Here is an 18,054-nt window from a genome sequence, read left to right as displayed (position 1 = left end):
GGTCCGCAAACGCGGTGAACGGCCAGCCCTCTAAGAAGTACCTGAAATGCCGGATTGCCAGGTAGAGCGCCAACAGTTCCCGGTCGAAAGCACTGTATTTGAACTCGGGTGGTCGCAGGTGTTTGCTGAAAAATGCCAGGGGTTGCCAGCGACCCTCGATGAGTTGTTCCAGCACTCCACTGACTGCCGTGTTAGATACGTCCACTGTGAGGGCAGTAGGGATGTCCATTCTGGGTTGCACTAGCATCGCGGTATTTGCCAAGGCTTCTTTCGTTTGAACGAAAGCGGCAGCGGACTCCTCGTCCCAGGTAATGTCCTTGCCCTTACCCGACATCAGGGCGAACAGGGGGCACATGATTCAGGCAGCTGAAGGGAGGAAGCGGTGGTAGAAATTTACCATACCCACGAATTCCTGAAGGCCTTTGATTGTGTTGGGTCGGGGGAAATGGCAGACCGCGTCTACTTGGCGGGCAGAGGGGTTGCCCCGTCTTTAGTAATCCTGTGGCCCAGGAAGTCGATGGTGTCGAGCCTGAATTGGCATTTGTCTGGGTTGATTGTTCAGCCATATTCACTCAGTCGGGCGTAGAGTTGACGGAGGTGGGACAGATGCTCCTGATGACTGCTGCTGGCTATGAGGATGTTCTCCAAATAGATGAAAGCGAAGTCCAGGTCGCGTCCCACCGTGTCCATTAACCGCTGAAACGTCTGCACGGCATTCTTTAGGCTGAATGGCATGCAGAGGAACTCGAAAAGGCCGAAAGGGGTGATGAGTGCCGTTTTGGGGATGTCGTCCGGATGCATCAGGATTTGATGGTATCCCCGGATGAGGTCCACCTTGGAGAAGATCCGTGCGCCGTGCAGGTTTGCTGCAAAATCCTGAACGTGCGGCACAGGGTAGCGGTCCAGTGGCGTAGCCTCGTTCAGCCTGCGGTAGTCGTCGCATGGTCTCCAGCCCCCTGTTGCTTTGGGCACCATGTGCAGGGGGGAGGCCCATGGGCTGTCGGACTGCCGTATGATCACCAATTCCTCCATCCGCTTGAATTCCTCCTTCGTCAGGAGAGCTTTTCCGGGGGGAGCCTTTGTGCGTGGGCGTGGAGGGGTGGTTCCTGGGTCGGAATGTGATGCTGTACCCCGTGTCTGGGCATGGCTGCCGTGAACTGCGGTGTCAGAATCAATGGGAAATCCACCAGGACTGGTGAAGTCGTTGTCCAACAGCGTGATGGAGTCCAGGTGTGGGGCTGGCAACTTGGCTTCACCCAGGGAGAATGTCTGGAAAGTCTCGGCATGTACCAGTCTTTTCCCTTGCAAGTCGACCAGCAGGCTGTGAGCTCGCAAGAAGTCCGCCCCCAGGAGTGGTTGGGTCACCGCGGCCAGTGTGAAGTCCCACATGAACCAGCTGGCGCCGAACTGCAGCTGCACTGTGCGGGTGCCGTAGGTCCGTATCGTGCTGCCGTTTGCGGACCTCAGGGTGGGTCCTGGCTTCCTGTTGCGGGTGTCATACCCCGTCGGGGGCAAGACGCTGATCTCCGCTCCAGTGTCGACCAAGAAGCAGCATCCCAACTGTTTGTCCCAGACGTACAAGAGGCTGTCCTGGTGGCCAGCCGCCATAGTCATTAGCAGCAGCTGGCCCTGGCCCTGGCAGGGCGGGCGACAACGGCGGGCTTTTGTGCCCCACCGCTGGTGGTAGAAACACCACTGTTCACTGGCCTCCTCACTCCTGCCTCTGTGTTGTGTGCGCCCCCCTGCCGGGCCCGGTCTGGTCCGCTGTGGGGCGCGTGGCCTGGTAATCTGACCGACGGACGCCACGCTCTCCCTCTTGGCTTTCCACAGCACGTCTGCCCGGGCAGCAGCAGATGTATGTCCTCGGGCAGTTGCTCCAGGAATGCTTGCTTGAAAATGAGGCAGGGCCTGTGACCATCAGCCAGGGACAGCATCTCGTTCATCAATGCTGATGGCATTCTGTCTCCCAAATCGTCCAGGTGAAGCAGGCGGGCACCCCGCTCATGCCGTGAGAGGACAAAGTTCCCAATGAGCAGCGCCTTGAATGCTTCATATTTGCGTTCTTCTGGGGGTGACTGTATGAAATCCGCAACCTGGGCGGCTGTCTCCTGGTCAAGGGTGTTTACCACATGGTAGTAACGCGTGGAATCAGAGGATATCTGCCAAATCTGGAACTGGGCTTCTGCTTGGCTAAACCACACGCGTGGTCGCAGCGTCCAGAAAGTCGGCAGTTGTAGCAAAACTGCGTGAACAGATGAAGAGTCAGTCATCTTTGGTCCAAATCCCGTTTGGACCGTCGGGGTCACCAATGTAGCGATGTGCTACACACAGCGCTGAAATAACCACACGCAGTCAGTAAGTCATTTTGAGACTAGTTTATTCAAACTTTGCGGTGCTGGTATTTCAATCCCTAGCGCCCGCCCTCTCCGGGCGGAAATGACGTCAGAGGTGCATTACCGAAGTCTCTCCCCGCACGCTGGATATTTGTGAGCTGGTTCTCCTGCGCAGAAAGTGGGTCGCCACAACCTCAGACTTTTCCTGATTTTCATTACTAGGTTCAGTACCATGTGCATCCACATCTTGAACACACTCAGACGGGACATCTGCCTCTTCCAGGCTTTCAATACCCGTCCCCTTTTCAAATTCTAAGTTCCCATGATCCTCCCAGTTACTCTCTGGGCAACTCCCATCCGGAGTAAACTCAACCCTGCGGGTTAAAACAATTTCATCTGCTAACCCAGCAGACTCCTTCAATGTAATGGCATCCTTTTCATCTAGGACTGCCCTTACATTATTATCGGGAACACATTTAAATTTTTCAACTTCTTCAAACAGTTCTGTCAAGCCAGATAGATCATCTATGTCCAACCCTGGACCTTCTAACTGCCTTATCTGTTTCTCATCTTTACTTTGTGCCTCTATACATTCCCTCCTGGCTAAGGGTAGGTCTACCTCCTCTCTTTTACTCTCTTTCACCTCCCTATTCTCCGTTTTACCATCCCCTAACCCCTCTTGGTACAGGGTCGGTAAAAACATTTAGGCCAAATCAACACAGGACTCATTTAAAATGGTTTCTTTCTCAGCTGCGTTTCTCGACATGCTGCGAGTGGTTGCACATGCGGGATAGATCTTGGAATCTAGGGGCAGGTCCTCAACACTTACAGGCTTGCTCGTCAGCTTCATTGCTGACCACACCTCACCACCTGCTAAATCGTTACCAAGAAGGACGTCCACGCCAGCTCTCAGAAATTCTGATCGCACCCCTATTTCAATTGGTCCAGATACCAGATCACAATTTATAATGATCCCATGCAAAGGTACAGCTTCTGTCCCTTTTCCTACACCTCTCAAAACTACCTCTCCATTTGCTTACCTCTCTAGTACCTTACTGAGAATCAGTGACTGCTCAGCTCCAGTATCTCTCCAGATCCGCACTGGAACTGGTGTTTCTGCCTCTTTCACAGACACGGTCCCTTCTGAAATAAATTTCTCACACCCCTCTCGTATTTTACCTACCTGGGGCTTTCTCATCGATTTGCTGATCAACACAATACACCCCGTAGGGACTGCTGCGTTCCCTTTTCCTGTCTCCTTCCTCGGAGCAAAGCACTTTGATGCAATATGACCCACCTTCCCACAATTAAAACAGGTCAAGCCAGGACCCCTCCTGCCATCTTGCCTTTCTTCCTCCTTATTTTTACCACTAGCTCCTGGCTGAATTTCTACCTCAGCCAGTGGGCTTTCTCTACTGTTCCTACGGTCTTTCTGGTAACTCTTAGTCGAGAAAAACTTCGTCTTGTGTGTTAGGGCATATTCATCTGTGAACCTGGCAAATTCTGATATGGACTTATTTGGCTTCTCGTTCAAATACATCTGGATATCATCCAGAACACAACCTTTAAATTCCTCAATCAGAATTAACTCTCTGAAACGCTGAAAATCCTCTTCCACCCTTTCTGCCGCACACCAACGATCCAAGAGCACACCCTTCTCATAGGCAAACTCTGCATACGTCTGATTCCACACTTTCTTTAAATCTCTGAACTTCTGTCTATATGCCTCAGGTACTAACTCGTAGGCCTGAATAATGTCCTGTTTTACTTCCTCGTAATTCTCATACTCCTCCACGGACAACGCCACATATGCCAATTGTGCCTTCCCTTTTAACACACTTTGTAACAATGCCACCCACTGATCTCTGGGCCACTTCTGATTCACTGCCACCTTTTCAAAATGCAAGAAATAATATCAACATCTGTCTCCTCGAACGGAGGTACTAACCTAAACTCCCTACTAACATTAAACCTCTCCTCTCGGTCTGCCCCTTGGACCCTTCTCTCTTGCTTTAACTTCTCCATATCCAGCTCATGCTGCCTCTGTTTCTCCTTCTCCTCATACTCTCTCTGTTTTTCAGCTCTTTCTTTCTCCTTTTTCAGCTCTTTCCTTCTCCTTTTCAGCTGCTTCCAGCTGTTTTAACCTAAGTTCATGCTCCCTCTGCTTTTCAGCTCCCTTTTCACCTCTAACTCCTTTAGCTGGAGCTCATACTCCCTTTTCCTCTTTTCCACGTCCAGCCTCAATTTTTCCAACTCTAACTGAGCCGTCCCAATAACTGGTACCTTTTCAGGGATATTTGCCAATACCTCAGCCGAAAACACATCCTTCTTAATATAATACTGAGTTATGGCCCTCCGCATCTCCCACTTTTTCATTGACGACCTCACCTCTGTGAGATTTAGTCCTTTCGCAATATTTACCAAGTCCATCTTAGTGGCCTCCTCTAGCGCCTTCAAAGTTGGTTTTGTGTAAATTTGTCTACGTCCATCTTTGCTCGTTTCCCGTCTGGTTACCCACACAACCAGATCAAAGTCTGGACTTAAAAGCCCGATTCACTGGCCCTCCAATTTGGTATCAAATCTCGAGACGAGGCCCCAAGTTGTTATGAACCCCTTAACTGGGTGTCTTACCAGCAAAGATAGAAGTGTCCGTTGGAGTCTGGTGATACTATTTTTAACAGTATTTATTAGTAAAAATACACAAAAATAATATCAATGCAAATATACAGATAATATACATCATCAATACTAAACCTAAAGTGCAAGTATAATAATAATCAATAACAAATAAGCTCTATCGTTCTCTAGGGGATAATGAATTGTCCGATGGAAATATAAAGTTCAGTTCGGTTCATGCAGGCTGTGGTAGTTGTTGGTTGCTGTGTAGCAATTTTTTTGGAGAAAGAGAGAGAGAGAGTAACAGCTATTGATTTGCCAACTTTCCTTTACGATCTTGATCTGTCGATGCGCTGTTGTTGTGGCCATTCATGGATGACCCCTCCGTCCTTTAGCTAGACCATTCTTCCATGGCGGACTCATCACCCAGGCAAGGGTGGACACACACACAAGCCCCTACAGGTCTCGTAGTCTCTCTCCTGGTGCATCTGAGGGGTGTTTCCCCAGACCCTACTTTTATCCCCACTCACGGGGTCTCAGGTGTCAATCAGGTTGGGATGATGCAACCCATCAATCAGACCATTCTGGTTGCCCCCTGAGGGGTTTCAATGAATAGAACAGTATTCAATACACAATTCTGTCTCCAAGAGACAACAGTAGTAATCAGTGGTTCCGTTCCGCTTTTGTTAGGAGGAGACATTCCACTTTTGTGTATCTCTGCATTGTCTCTCTCTCAATTCCTTGGTATCAGATCTGAAATAGTAGTGATTTTGCGATTCTCAAAAAGGGGGAGGGGCGACTTTGCACCCTTCTGCCCATCAGATTTGCTCCTCATTCCTAACACCTGACAATCAACACTCAGAAGGGACTGTATAATCATAATCATCTCACCTTTGGAGTTGAATCAGCTCCAGTAAATTGGCAAAGAGCAATGGACCAAGTGCTCCAGGATATCCCAGGAACACAATGTTACCTCAATGACTTCATCGTGACTGGCAAGAATGATGAAGTGCACTTCCAGAACCTTGGTAAAATGCTTACCAGGCTGAGTAAGTATGGTCTGCACGCAAAGAGGGAGAAATGTGAGTTTTTCAGGAATAAAATCTCATCAGTGGACACGTCATTTACAAGCATGGTTTACATAAGTCACAAGTCATGATTGAAGCAGTGCTACAGGCACCCAAACCAGAAAATGTGTCACAACTCAGGTCATACTAGGGCCTTGTGAACTACTACCACCAGTTTCTCCCTAACATTGCTACAGTGCTGCACCCATTGAATGTACTGTTACAGACAGGAGTAAAGTGGGAATGGTCAGAAAGATGTGAAAGAGCATTCAAGGAAACAAAGAGACTAATAACATTTGATTAACTGCTCAATAATTATGACCCATCCCTTCCCATCAGACTGGTATGCAATGCATCCCCTTATTGGTGTCATTTGTCACACACTATGGAAGATGGATCTGAACATCTGATTGCTTTTGCTTCAAGATCACTAATGAGCGCAGAGAGCAACTATGTGCAGATCAACTGAGAGGCCCTTAGTTTAGTATGGCGAGAAAAGAAGTTCCACCACTACTTCTATGGAAAAAAGTTCTGCTAGTGACAGATACCCCAGCCTCTTGTGTCCACTTTCAATCCCAGGAATGGAATTTCAGTAATGACTGTTACCAGGTTACAATATTGGGCACTATTCCTAGCCCACTCTTATGACATAGAGTTCAAGGGTACCAAACAACAGAGCAATGCTGATGGCTTGTCATGTCTTCCACTATTGGCAACTGAAGAAGAAATAACTTCCTACTGTGACCCAGCAGGAGTGTTCCATTCCATACTGGTGGACCATTTGCTGGTAACAAATTCCGAACTATGAAGGGAAACAAGAGTGAACCGTCATTATCAAAGTCTATGAAAGGATGGCCAGCTGACGGTATGCTTCCAGAGTACTCAGTGAGATGAGATCAACTGTCCGTATGTTGAAAACTCTGATATGTGGATCTTGGGCTGTGGTTCCCTCTAAACTGCACAGCAGAGTGTTAGAGAATCTGCATGAAGGACATCTGGGTACAGTCAAAATAAATAGTCTCACCCGGAGCTATGTGTGGTGGCTGGGAATAGATAAACAGATTGAAGACTTGTCCAAAAGCTATTTGAGGTGCCAAAAGGTTCAAATTTCACCCCCCTCAGGCACCATTACACCTGTAGGAACGGCCGTTGTCATCATGGCAAAGAGTACATATTGGCTTTGCTGGCCCATTCATGGACTCTATGTTACTGATTGCTACGGGTGGTCATTCAAAGAGGCTGGAAGTTATACCGATGAAGTCAACTACCTCTGCAAAGACTGTCTCCACTCTGAGGACTATCTTCACAAGAAACCGCTTACCAGAACAAATTTTGAGTGACAATGGACCACGATACTCTTCAGAAGGTTTCAGACTGTTCATGAAGAAAAATGGCATCAGACATTTTCAAATCAGCTCCTTACCACCTAGCAATGAATAGTTTAGCTGTAAGGTTTATCCAAATATTTAAGAAATCCATTAAGGCAATGGCAAGGAGAACATTTCTTGAAAGCACGAGGTAGACAACTTACTTTTTGTGTATCAGAACTCTGTTCATACAATGACAAATCAAACACCTGCAATGCTATTCATGAGCAAGAATTTGAGATCTCGCATAGAAACCAGTCCTGAAACCAGATTTACAGACAGAAGTGCCGAATTAACAGTTGAACCACTTGCCAAATGAATCAGCAAGGAACTTCAAGCTTGGACTGGAAGTCCTAGCACTTGTTTACCAAGAAAACAAGTGGACATCCTGTTGGATAGCTACAGGAACTGGACTTTTGATGTACACAGTGAATGTTGGAGATCAGACACGGAGACGTCATGCGGACCAGACACTGGATGCTCAACCGAAGAACACACCTGAGTTGATTGCATCCATCTAACCAGACAGAGACTTTACAGCCACCTCTCAGTGATGATCATGTTACTGACAGCAATATTGCACTGGCAACCAAGAACATTGTCTTGGAAAAGACACTTGCCAAACCTGATGCCACTTCACAAGTCAAGGGACGCTTTGGTGAAAGAAACAGAGCAACACCCAAAGGATTGAATCTTCAGTAAAGTTAGTTATGAACCGTTATTGTGAATACATGTTATTTGAATATGGTTTGTAGAAGGGAAATCTGAATGTTTTGTACATACATTCTTCTATGTTACATTAATCTGAAGGGGGAGGAAGTGCGATGTATGGATCTAGTTTAGAACAATGACTCCCATTAGCACTATGTATGAACTGTTGTCTATGCATGTGTATTTCTCTCTCCCTCTCTCTTTCTCACTGCAATGTCAATACACCAGTTGAAGTCAACTCCTGCATGTGTACTATTATTTAATAGATAAGAAGCTGCACAGACACAACTCTACCAATGGTCCAACCAACACACACAAAATGCTGGAGGAAGTCAGCAGGCCAGGCAGCATCTATGGAAAAGAATACAGATGATGTTTCAGGCTGTGACCCTTCAGCAGGACTGATTAGCTACCAATGGTCGTAGCTGATTTTATTAAATTAAACTAAACTGTGAAGATATACTCAGCATGGACCTATCAAATTATTCCATTGGGTTATTCAGGATTATTGGGATATCCCAGATTAGCAGGTCATAATTTTTGCTCATATTAAATCTGTTACATGCATATGCTTCACTAATGTGGTGTAGTCTGGCCAACAATATTTGACAAACAACACAAGCAAGAGCTTTTATGTACAAATAAGATGGCCTGACAGAGCCTCTTGCAGAAACTGAATACCTTCCACTATCTATAGTATGTGCCTCCAGCAACAAGAATTCAGCCACTGTCAAAATCACCCTTAATGACCCTTAAGTGCTTAATGACAGAAATTCATCTTTGGAGGTGTCATTATTATTATTCCAAATGGTTACAACAAATTTCAGAGTAGGCACTCTGTTGAACACTGCAGCATCACTGAGTGTATCCAGACACAACACTTGTGCAGACATCATTTCATTTACTTCATTGTTGGTGAGAAGCAAGTGACATGACAAGCGTTGACCTAGCATGACTGCAGAAAGCCATTGACTGTACTCAAGTCCCTGAACTCTCCTTAATAATCAAAAATTTTCCCATTGCAATACTTCCACTACCTAATATGCAGTTCATAGTAGATTATAAGATTTTCTTGATATTGAATGCAATCTTTCTGGTGAGACCAAGCCTCCAGACATTTTCTGAAGCCAGTTTCTCCCCAAATGTTTGGATGCCGATGAAGCAAAGTTTACTCTCTTCTCCCCCATCTCCTTTATAGTCTACCACAAACCTCATACCCTATTACAAAAGTGAGAAAGATTCAGATTGATATGTAAACACAAGTGGTTGTCTGAAATGTGATTCTGGTGCCTGTATCTATCCAGGCACTCTGCAAATCACATGCTGAGTATTCAGGATTTCAGTATTAACTTGTGTTTTAGAACCAAGCAATTTGGCTGATACAACTTGCAGAGCCATATCCACAGGCAGAACAGACCAGCTGAAGTGATGTCTTGTTCTGGGCACAAGCGTGCCAGGCAGAGCTGATGTTGTGGACATCCTGGGACGTAGATGGCCACCAAAATTGTCTTGCCTCTTTATGAATTCCAGTGTCTGTTAAATTCCCAGATGGCCAACTAGATGCAAAAAATGACTCTCCTCCAACTCTCTGAGATGTGCAGTGGCAGGGACAAACAGGCTGTTGGAAGCTCTCCAATCAGGGCCTGGATCTGACTGTTGGGCAGCTCTTACTTCTGCCTCTATTTCATAATCACTGGCGTGGCAATACATGAGCGAGGAAGGATGGGCTCTAGATTGGCATTGTCTTCAGAGATGTCAAACAGGTGGGAGTGAGCTTCGGCTTGGTATTCTTGCTGCTAGGTTGGTAATTGAGGGTGAAATTAAACTGGGTGGAGAAGAGAGTCAAACAGGCCTGATGGGAGTAGAGGCTCTAGGCATCCCAAATGCAGGAAAGGTTCTTGTGATCTGCTCATACTAGAAAGGGGAGCTCTGCTCCATCCAGTGTCACCATGCTCCAAGGTCTCCTTGACAGCCATGTTCTTGGTTCCCGACATAATTACACTTGGCAGGAGTAAAGCAATGGGAAACAAAGGCACAGGGTGCAACCAGCTATCCACATAAGAGCACTGGGAAAGGCCAGCTTTGCTGCTGAATTCTGAAGCATCGACTTCAACAATGAACAGACAGGATGAGTCTGGACGTTGCAACACCGAGGCAGTGGAGAAGCATAGTTTTAGTTCTGAGGTGACTTGGTCTGCTAAACTTTCCCAGAGGAATCCTGCAGAGCTCTTCATGGTGAGTGAATTTATGGGAGCCATGATGGAACTGAAGTATCTGATGAAGCACTGATAAAAGTCTGCAAAGCCCGTGAAGCACCATACTTGCTGGACTGTAGATGGTTTGGGCCACTCTGTGACTGTCTGAACTTTACCTGGATCCACTTGAACACTGAATGAGGGGAGTATATAGCCCAAGAAAGACACTTTTCCTCACACTTCTCTTACTTAGCATAATGGTGGCTGCATTGACAAGTCATCTTAGAACCCTTGGGATATGCTGGATGCGTTCCTGGTGAGAGTAGGAATAGACAAGAATAAACTCACAAAATTCTGTAGATGCTCTAAATCCAAAGCAACACACACAAAATCCTGGAGGAATTCATCAGGTTGGGCAGCATCTGTGGTAATGAATAATCAGTAGACATTTCGGGCCAACTCCCTTATTCAGGACAGGATGAAGAGGAAGGAATCTGATAGGACAGGAGAGTGGGCCATAGGGGAAAGGGAAGAAGGAGGGGCACAAGGGGAGGTGATAGGCAGGTGAGAAGAAGTAAGAGGCCAGAGTGGGGAATAGACAAAGAGAGAAGTGGGAGGGAAGAAACATCAGCGGAAGGAGAAATTGATATCCATGCAGTAGTTTAGAGCCTACCCAGACAGAATATGAGGCGTGGCTCCCCCACCCTGAGAGTGGCCTCATTGTGGCACAAGAGGAGGCCATGGACTACCATGTCAGACCAGGAATAGGAATAGGAATTAAAATGTTTAGCCACAGGGAAATTCTGCTTTTGGCAGATGGATCGGAGATGCTCAACAAAGCAGTTCCCCAATTTGTGATGGGTCTCACCAATGTAGGGCTGTCCACATTGGGAGCACGGATACAATAGAACACCCTAAAGGATTCACATGGAGAGTATTGCCTCACCTGGAAAGACTGTTTGGGGCGGGATTGGAGGCAAATGGGCAGTTGTAGCTCTTCCACCATTTGCAGGATTAAGTGCCAGGATGGAGATTAGAATGGGGATGAGGGCAGTGCAAATGGACAAAAGAATCACCCAGGAAGTGATCTCTGTGGAATGTGGACAGTTGGAGGGAGGTAAACACAAAGTACATTGCAGATGCTGTGGTCAAATCAAGACATACAAAAAAGCTGGATGAACTCAGCAGGCTGGGCAGTATCCATTGAAAGGAGCAGTCAACGTTTCAGGTCAAGACCCTTTGTCAGGACTAAAGAAGGAGGGAGCAGGGGCCCTATAAAGAAGCTGGGGACCCAACCCTTGCCATGTCTTCACCATCCCCTCAGACCTTTCCCTCTAGAAAACGCTCTTGCAGAGCGTTCTGTGCTCAGCAAGGGCCTCACTTTTGTCCCCCTCCATCCGCACCTCAGTGAGTTCCATGCCTGGCATGATGCTGAACTCTTCTTCCGTCACTTACATCTCTGAGCCTACTACTTTAACAAGGATTCCCCTCCCCCTATTGATGACCCCTTCTCTTGTCTTCAAACCCCCTCTTCCTCATGGACACCCCTACTGGGCCTTCTACCTGCACTTGATCTTTTCATCTCCAGCTGTCGCCAAGACATCAACCATCTCAACTTCACCACTCCTCTTTCCTGTTCCAACCTCAGTCCCTCTGAACACACTGCCCTGCAACTCTGTGTGCACTAATCCTAACCTCACCATCAAACCCACAGACAAAGGTGGTGCTGTTGTAGTCTGGCGGACGGACCTCTACCTCAGTGAGGCCAAACGACAGCTCTCTGACACCTCCTCGTACCTACCTCTGGAACAGGACCCCACCAAAAAACGTCAAACCATTGTCTCCCATACCATCACTGCCCTTATCAACTCTGGAGACCTTCCATCCTCAGCCAAAAAACGCATAATTCCCACACCCTGCACTGCTTGCTTTTACCTCCTCTCCAAGATCCATAAGCCTGACTGTCCTGGTAGGCCTATAGTTTCGACCTGCTGCTGTCCCACTGAACTTGTATCTGCCTACCTCGACTCCATTTTGTCACCCATAGTTCAGTCCCTCCCTACCTACATCTAGGATACATCCCATGCTCTCCACCTCTTCAATAACTTCTGGTTCCCTGGTCACGACCACTTCATTTTCACCATGGATGTCTAATCATTATGTACTTCAATTCCCCATCAAGAAGGCCTCAAAGCCTTCCATTACTTTCTGGACAATAGACCTCACCAGTTCCCCAACACCACCACATTCCTCAGGTTGGCAGAACTGGTACTCACACTTAATAACTTCTCTTTCGGCTCTTCCCACTTTCTTCAGACCAAGGGTGTAGCTATGGGCACTCACATGGGCCCTAGCCATGCCTGCCTCTTCATGGGTTACCTGGAACAATCTATGCTCAAAATTTATACTGGTACTGTTCCCCAACTTTTCCTTCGATGCACTGATGACTACATTGGTGCTGCTTCCCGCACCCATGCTGAGCTTGTCAATTTCATCGACTTTGCCTCTAACTTTCACCCAGCCCTCAAATTCACTTGGTCCATCTCGGACACTTCTCACCCCTTTCTCGAACTCTCTGTCTCCATCTCTGGAGATAGACTGTCCACTGACATCTTCTATAAACCCACTGACATCCATATCTACCTTGATTATACCTCTTCCCACCCTGCCAAATGCAAAAATGCTATTCCCTACTCCCAGTTCCTCCATCTCCGTCGCATCTGCTCCAAGGATGAGGCTTTCCGTTCCAGGACATCCCAAATGTCCTCTTTCTTTAAGAATCGTGGTTTCCCATCTGCCGTCATCAATGATGCCCTCACCCGCATCTCCTCCATTTCCCGCACTTCGGCCTTCACCCCATCCTCCTGTCACAACAACAGGGACCATGTTCCCCTTGACCTCACCTTTTACCCCCCCAGCCTCCGGATCCAGCATTTTATCCTCCACAACTTCTGCCGCCTTCAACAGGATCACACCACTAAGGACATCTTTCCCTCTCTACCCCCCTCTGCTTTTCACAGGGATCGTTCCCTCCACAACTGCCTGATCCACACATCGCTCCCCACAGATCACCCACCTGGTAATTATTGCTGCAAGTGTGTGCTACACCTGTCCCTATATCTCCTCTCTTACCATCATTCAGGGACCCAAACAGTCCTTCCAGGTGAGGCAACACTTCACTTGTGAGTCTGTTGGGGTAATCTATTGCATCCAGTGCTCCCGGTGTGGCCTCCTCTACATCAGCGAGACCCAACGCAGATTGGGGGAACTGCTTCGTTGAGCACCTACAGGATCTCACAACAGAACCGCCACAACAGACAGGATCTCCCGGCTGCCACTCACTTCAACTCTCCTTCACATTCCCATTCCATACATAGCCCCTTCTACTGCCATGATGAGGCCAAACTTCGGATGGAGGAACAACATCCCATATATCATCTGGGTAGCCTCCAGCCCCTTGGTATGAACATCGAATTCTCCGACTTCCGGTAATTCCCTCCCTCGCCCTTCCCCCATCCCACCTTCACTCTGTTTCCTCTTCTAGCTGCCTATCACCTCTCTCATGGTTCTGCCATCTTCTACTACCCATAGTGCTTTCCCCTTACATTCCTTCTTCACCTCTCCTGCCTATCCCCTCCCTGCTTCCCCTCCCCCACCCCTTGATCTTTCCTCTGATTGGTTTTCCACCCTCCCCCCACCTTCTTTATAGGGCCCCTGCCTCCTCCTTCTTTAGTCCTGATGAAGGGTCTCAACCCGAAACGTTGACTGCTTCTTTCAACGGATGCTGCCCGACCTGCTGAGTTCATCCAGCTTTTTTGTACACCTTGTGGGGAGGTAAAGATGGATTTGGTGTGGGATCTCTTTGGAGATGGCAGAGGTTGCAGAGAATGATGTGTTGGATGTGGAAACTCATGCAGTGGTAGGTAAGGGCAAGAGGAACACCAGCCATTTAAGGTGGTGGGAAGATGTGCTGAGAATGGCTGTCAGGAAAATGGAGGAGATGTGGGTGAGGGCAGCATTAATGGTGAAGGAAGTGAAATCCCATTCTCTGATGTCCTGGAAAGGAAAGCCTCTCTTGGGATCAGATCTGGGTGAAAAGGGAACAGCAAATGTGTAGAAAGATTTTAATTTTCAACCTCCCCATAAATTTATTTGGTCCATTACTGACACGTACCTCCCCCTTTTCAATCTTTCTGGCTCCATCTCTGAAGAGACAAACTGTCTACTAACATCTTTTATAAATGACTGATTCCTACGGCTGTCTTGGTTATACCTCTTCCCACCCTGTATCCTCTAAAAATGCTATTCCCTTTTGCCTCTTACCTCTTCTCACCTGTATATCATCTCCCACTGGTGCTCTTTCTTCTTCCCATTCTCCCATGGTCCATTCTCATCTACTACCAGATTCCTTTCTCTGTAGTGCCCAACCTTTCACACCCACCTGGCTTCAGTATCAACTTCTAGCTAACCTCCTTCCTTCCTCCCAGCTTTTTATTCTGGATTCTTCCCCCTTCTTTTCCAGTCATCGAGAAGGGTGCAGGCCTGAGACATTTACTGCTTATTCATTTCCATAGATACTGCCTGACCTGCTAAGTTCCTCCAACATTTTGCATGTGTTGCAATAGATAGGAATGCTGTTCAAATACACAAAAAGAAATTGGTTCAATATGTCCCAAAGCACATCATTGACCGGGGACTGAAAAACAGCAGGGGCATTGGCCAGACCAATGAAGGCTTCATTGGCCTGTGGAGGGGTTGCATGCTGTCTTCCACTTGTCCCCTTCTGAGATAGGACCAGGTTTAAGCATTGTGCCAATCTATCATGGAAAATATAGCTGCTCACTGGAGATGTTCAAATGCAAAGCCAAACTGGGGAACAGGAGAGTAGTTCTTCACTGTGATGTTGTTGACTAGCCAAAAATCAATGCAGGGATGGAGTTTTCCATTCTTCTTGCTCATAAAAAAGAAGAACACACCTGCTGGCAAGATTTATGGACAGATGAATCCTGAGGCTAATGCTTCCTTGATGTGCTCTTCCATAGCCACAATTTCTGGACAAGAAATGAAACAGAGACAGCCCAAGGGAGGACTAGTAATGGGTAAAAAGTCAATGGTGCAGTCACATGGCTGGTGTGGAGGCAGAGAGGTGGCCTCCTCTTTTTAAAGACTGATGAAGGTCAGCATATTCTGCTGGAATTCCAAACAGGTCTACACTAGCAGTTGGCAGAGGAAGGGTTACGCTGACAGAGGTTTGAGCTGGACCCAGACAAGTAGATAAGCATGTTGGTCCCCTGTCTTGGAATGCCTTTAGGAAACTATCGATCCATGGGTTATGTCAAGATAGCAAGTGAAAGCCGAGCACCAGCAGCATTTCAAATAAATAAGACAGAGGAGAGCTGTTCCTATGGTTGCCTTCTAGCACATTGGAGATGTTCTGTGGAAATTGGATCTTGCCAGTGTCCAGAAGCCAACCATCCAAACCTGGCATTGATATTCTCTCTCAACTGCTGAGTCAGAATTCTCCATCTTTGAACCAGAGAGATATCCATGAGTTTCCCGACTTCCCAAGATTCAATAAATGCTTGAAGATCATGGGTATAAGACCACCATGACAAAGGAGCTAGGAGCATTACATGAAGTCCTTCTCCTGCTAATGGGTATTCACTTCTATTGTGCCCTTGGGACAAAATGCTCGGATGTGTCCTGGATCATCACAGTAGAGGCAAGAAGCTGTAACCCAGCAACAATGTCATTCCTCTTGAGATAGGTGAATGCACCCCACCTGCATTGGCTCTGCCATGCATTGCATACTGGGTCGTGTGGAGAGGGATGAAGAGAGATGGTGATCTAAAGAGTAGGAAGCTCAGAGCAATGCCTGGTTATTGATTCGAATGGCCAGATATTTCAGGCCATCCCAGTCATCTTGCACTGCATTCTCATGCCGGGTCCCTGCACTCAGCTCACAATGGATGAGGGATCCCTTGTTCCACCCTGTCTCAGCTGCTAGCATATGGAACTTTACTGCATGGTCCCTCATTATCCCTTTCCCTGGTGCAGGTCCAGAAATCAGTGGGCAGCCTTCCAACTCTGTACTGGAAGATCAAATATTCTCTTGAACTGACACCTATTCTTCCTGCTTGCACCAGGTTTGCGACTTTGAAAGTAACTGCCATGCTGTCTGAAAATTTTTGGCCAACCCAGGCTCTACCGAGTTTAACATCTCCTCTGCAAACTTCAGTTTGGGCTGAGCTTGTCAGTCTGTGAGAAGCTGTTGCACTTCATGAGTCACCTCTGCCAGTGCAGCCTCCAGGGACTACAACTCCTCTCCTATCTGACCACTGAATGTCAGAGCCATGGTCAGCTCATCTCTCTCTGTTGCATCCATTTCATTTGTGGTTGAGCCTCTCTGACAGGGATGTGCGGTGATGGCCGAAGTGCAGAAGGAGAGACACTGAAGCGGATGAACAATTCTTTGACATTTAATATGAGCCGTGCAGAATTATAGGAAAAACAATCAATGTTAGCCCAACAGAGATGATAACTAAAACTCTCAAACTGAAAGCTAATGCAGACACTGTGGCTTGGAAGCAGAAATGAAAGACTAAATAAATACTGGTTCTTTAGAGTGCCAGTAGCTTTCATTCCCGGAACAAGGACAAAGGTAAGTTGATGTTGCCATGCTTTTGGTTAATACTTGATAAAACTGAAACAAAAGAAAGGGAGTTAAGTGTCACTGCAATGAAACACTAATTGGCTAGAATGTGCATAATCACGAGCGTGATTGTCCATCCCTTTCCACAGCTTGCCTGCAGGGGCATCCAGACCCCACAAAGTCCGTGAGTGGTTCAAAGGGATATGAAATTCATTTCTACATCACTCAGATCTTTCACACCTGACAGAGACAGCTGTAACTTCTTCCTGTCAGGTCCTTTTTACCACTTTAAGAATTGTAATAATTTCCCAGTGATTGGTACATAGGACCTCCCTTGTGACATTTATCTCATTGATTACAATGTACACATCTCTTTCAATTCATTCAAGTAACCTCCCTTGCTTTCCTTCTCCTGGCTACCAATTACTGTATGTGTTGCTTGTGTTTGGATACCATGGGGAGTGAGCCTTGAAAAGCACCCTAGATTGGATTGTAAGAAACTTTCAGAAACTGTTTGATTGAAGATTCAAAGATTTAAAGCATATTTATTATCAAAAAATGTATGTTACGTCCCTTAAAATTTATCTGCTTACAGGCAACCACAAAGCAAGAAACTCGAATGACCCAATTTTAAAAAAATCACAAACCAATGTGTAAGGGCAAAGAGAAAAAAAACAACACAAAACCTGTAAATCAACAGCATCCCAAACCAGACAAAGTCCCTGATCTGCTCCCGGAGCAGTCAGAGTAGGGCTAAGCCAAGCCTCCATCTCCAGTTTTCACACCAGTGGAGCAGGAATGCACAGCAGCCGGCTCAGTTCACAGCCTCGGCGCTATGGAGAAAAGAATGAACATTTGTGGGAAAATGAGAGGAAAATCAGCCTGATTCTCACCTCTGTACCTGACACTTGGGCTTCTGGTCTATCTGGGCTGATACTGAAAGTTTCCAAACACCAAATCGAGCCACGTTCCAGGACCTGAATCTAGGCACCCTGTTATGCCTGGGCCACCCAACCCGAAACCATTCTCCATCTCACCAACTTGGCTCAGCACTTGGAGTGATCCATCCTTGCACCTGGGTTCGGCGGACAGGCTCTGAAACTCTTCCACATC

Source organism: Hypanus sabinus, chromosome 2 (genome assembly GCF_030144855.1).
Source record: "Hypanus sabinus isolate sHypSab1 chromosome 2, sHypSab1.hap1, whole genome shotgun sequence".
NCBI lineage: Eukaryota > Metazoa > Chordata > Chondrichthyes > Myliobatiformes > Dasyatidae > Hypanus > Hypanus sabinus.
The sequence above is the reverse complement of the archived record's forward strand: the minus strand, read 5'-3'. Positions refer to the sequence as shown.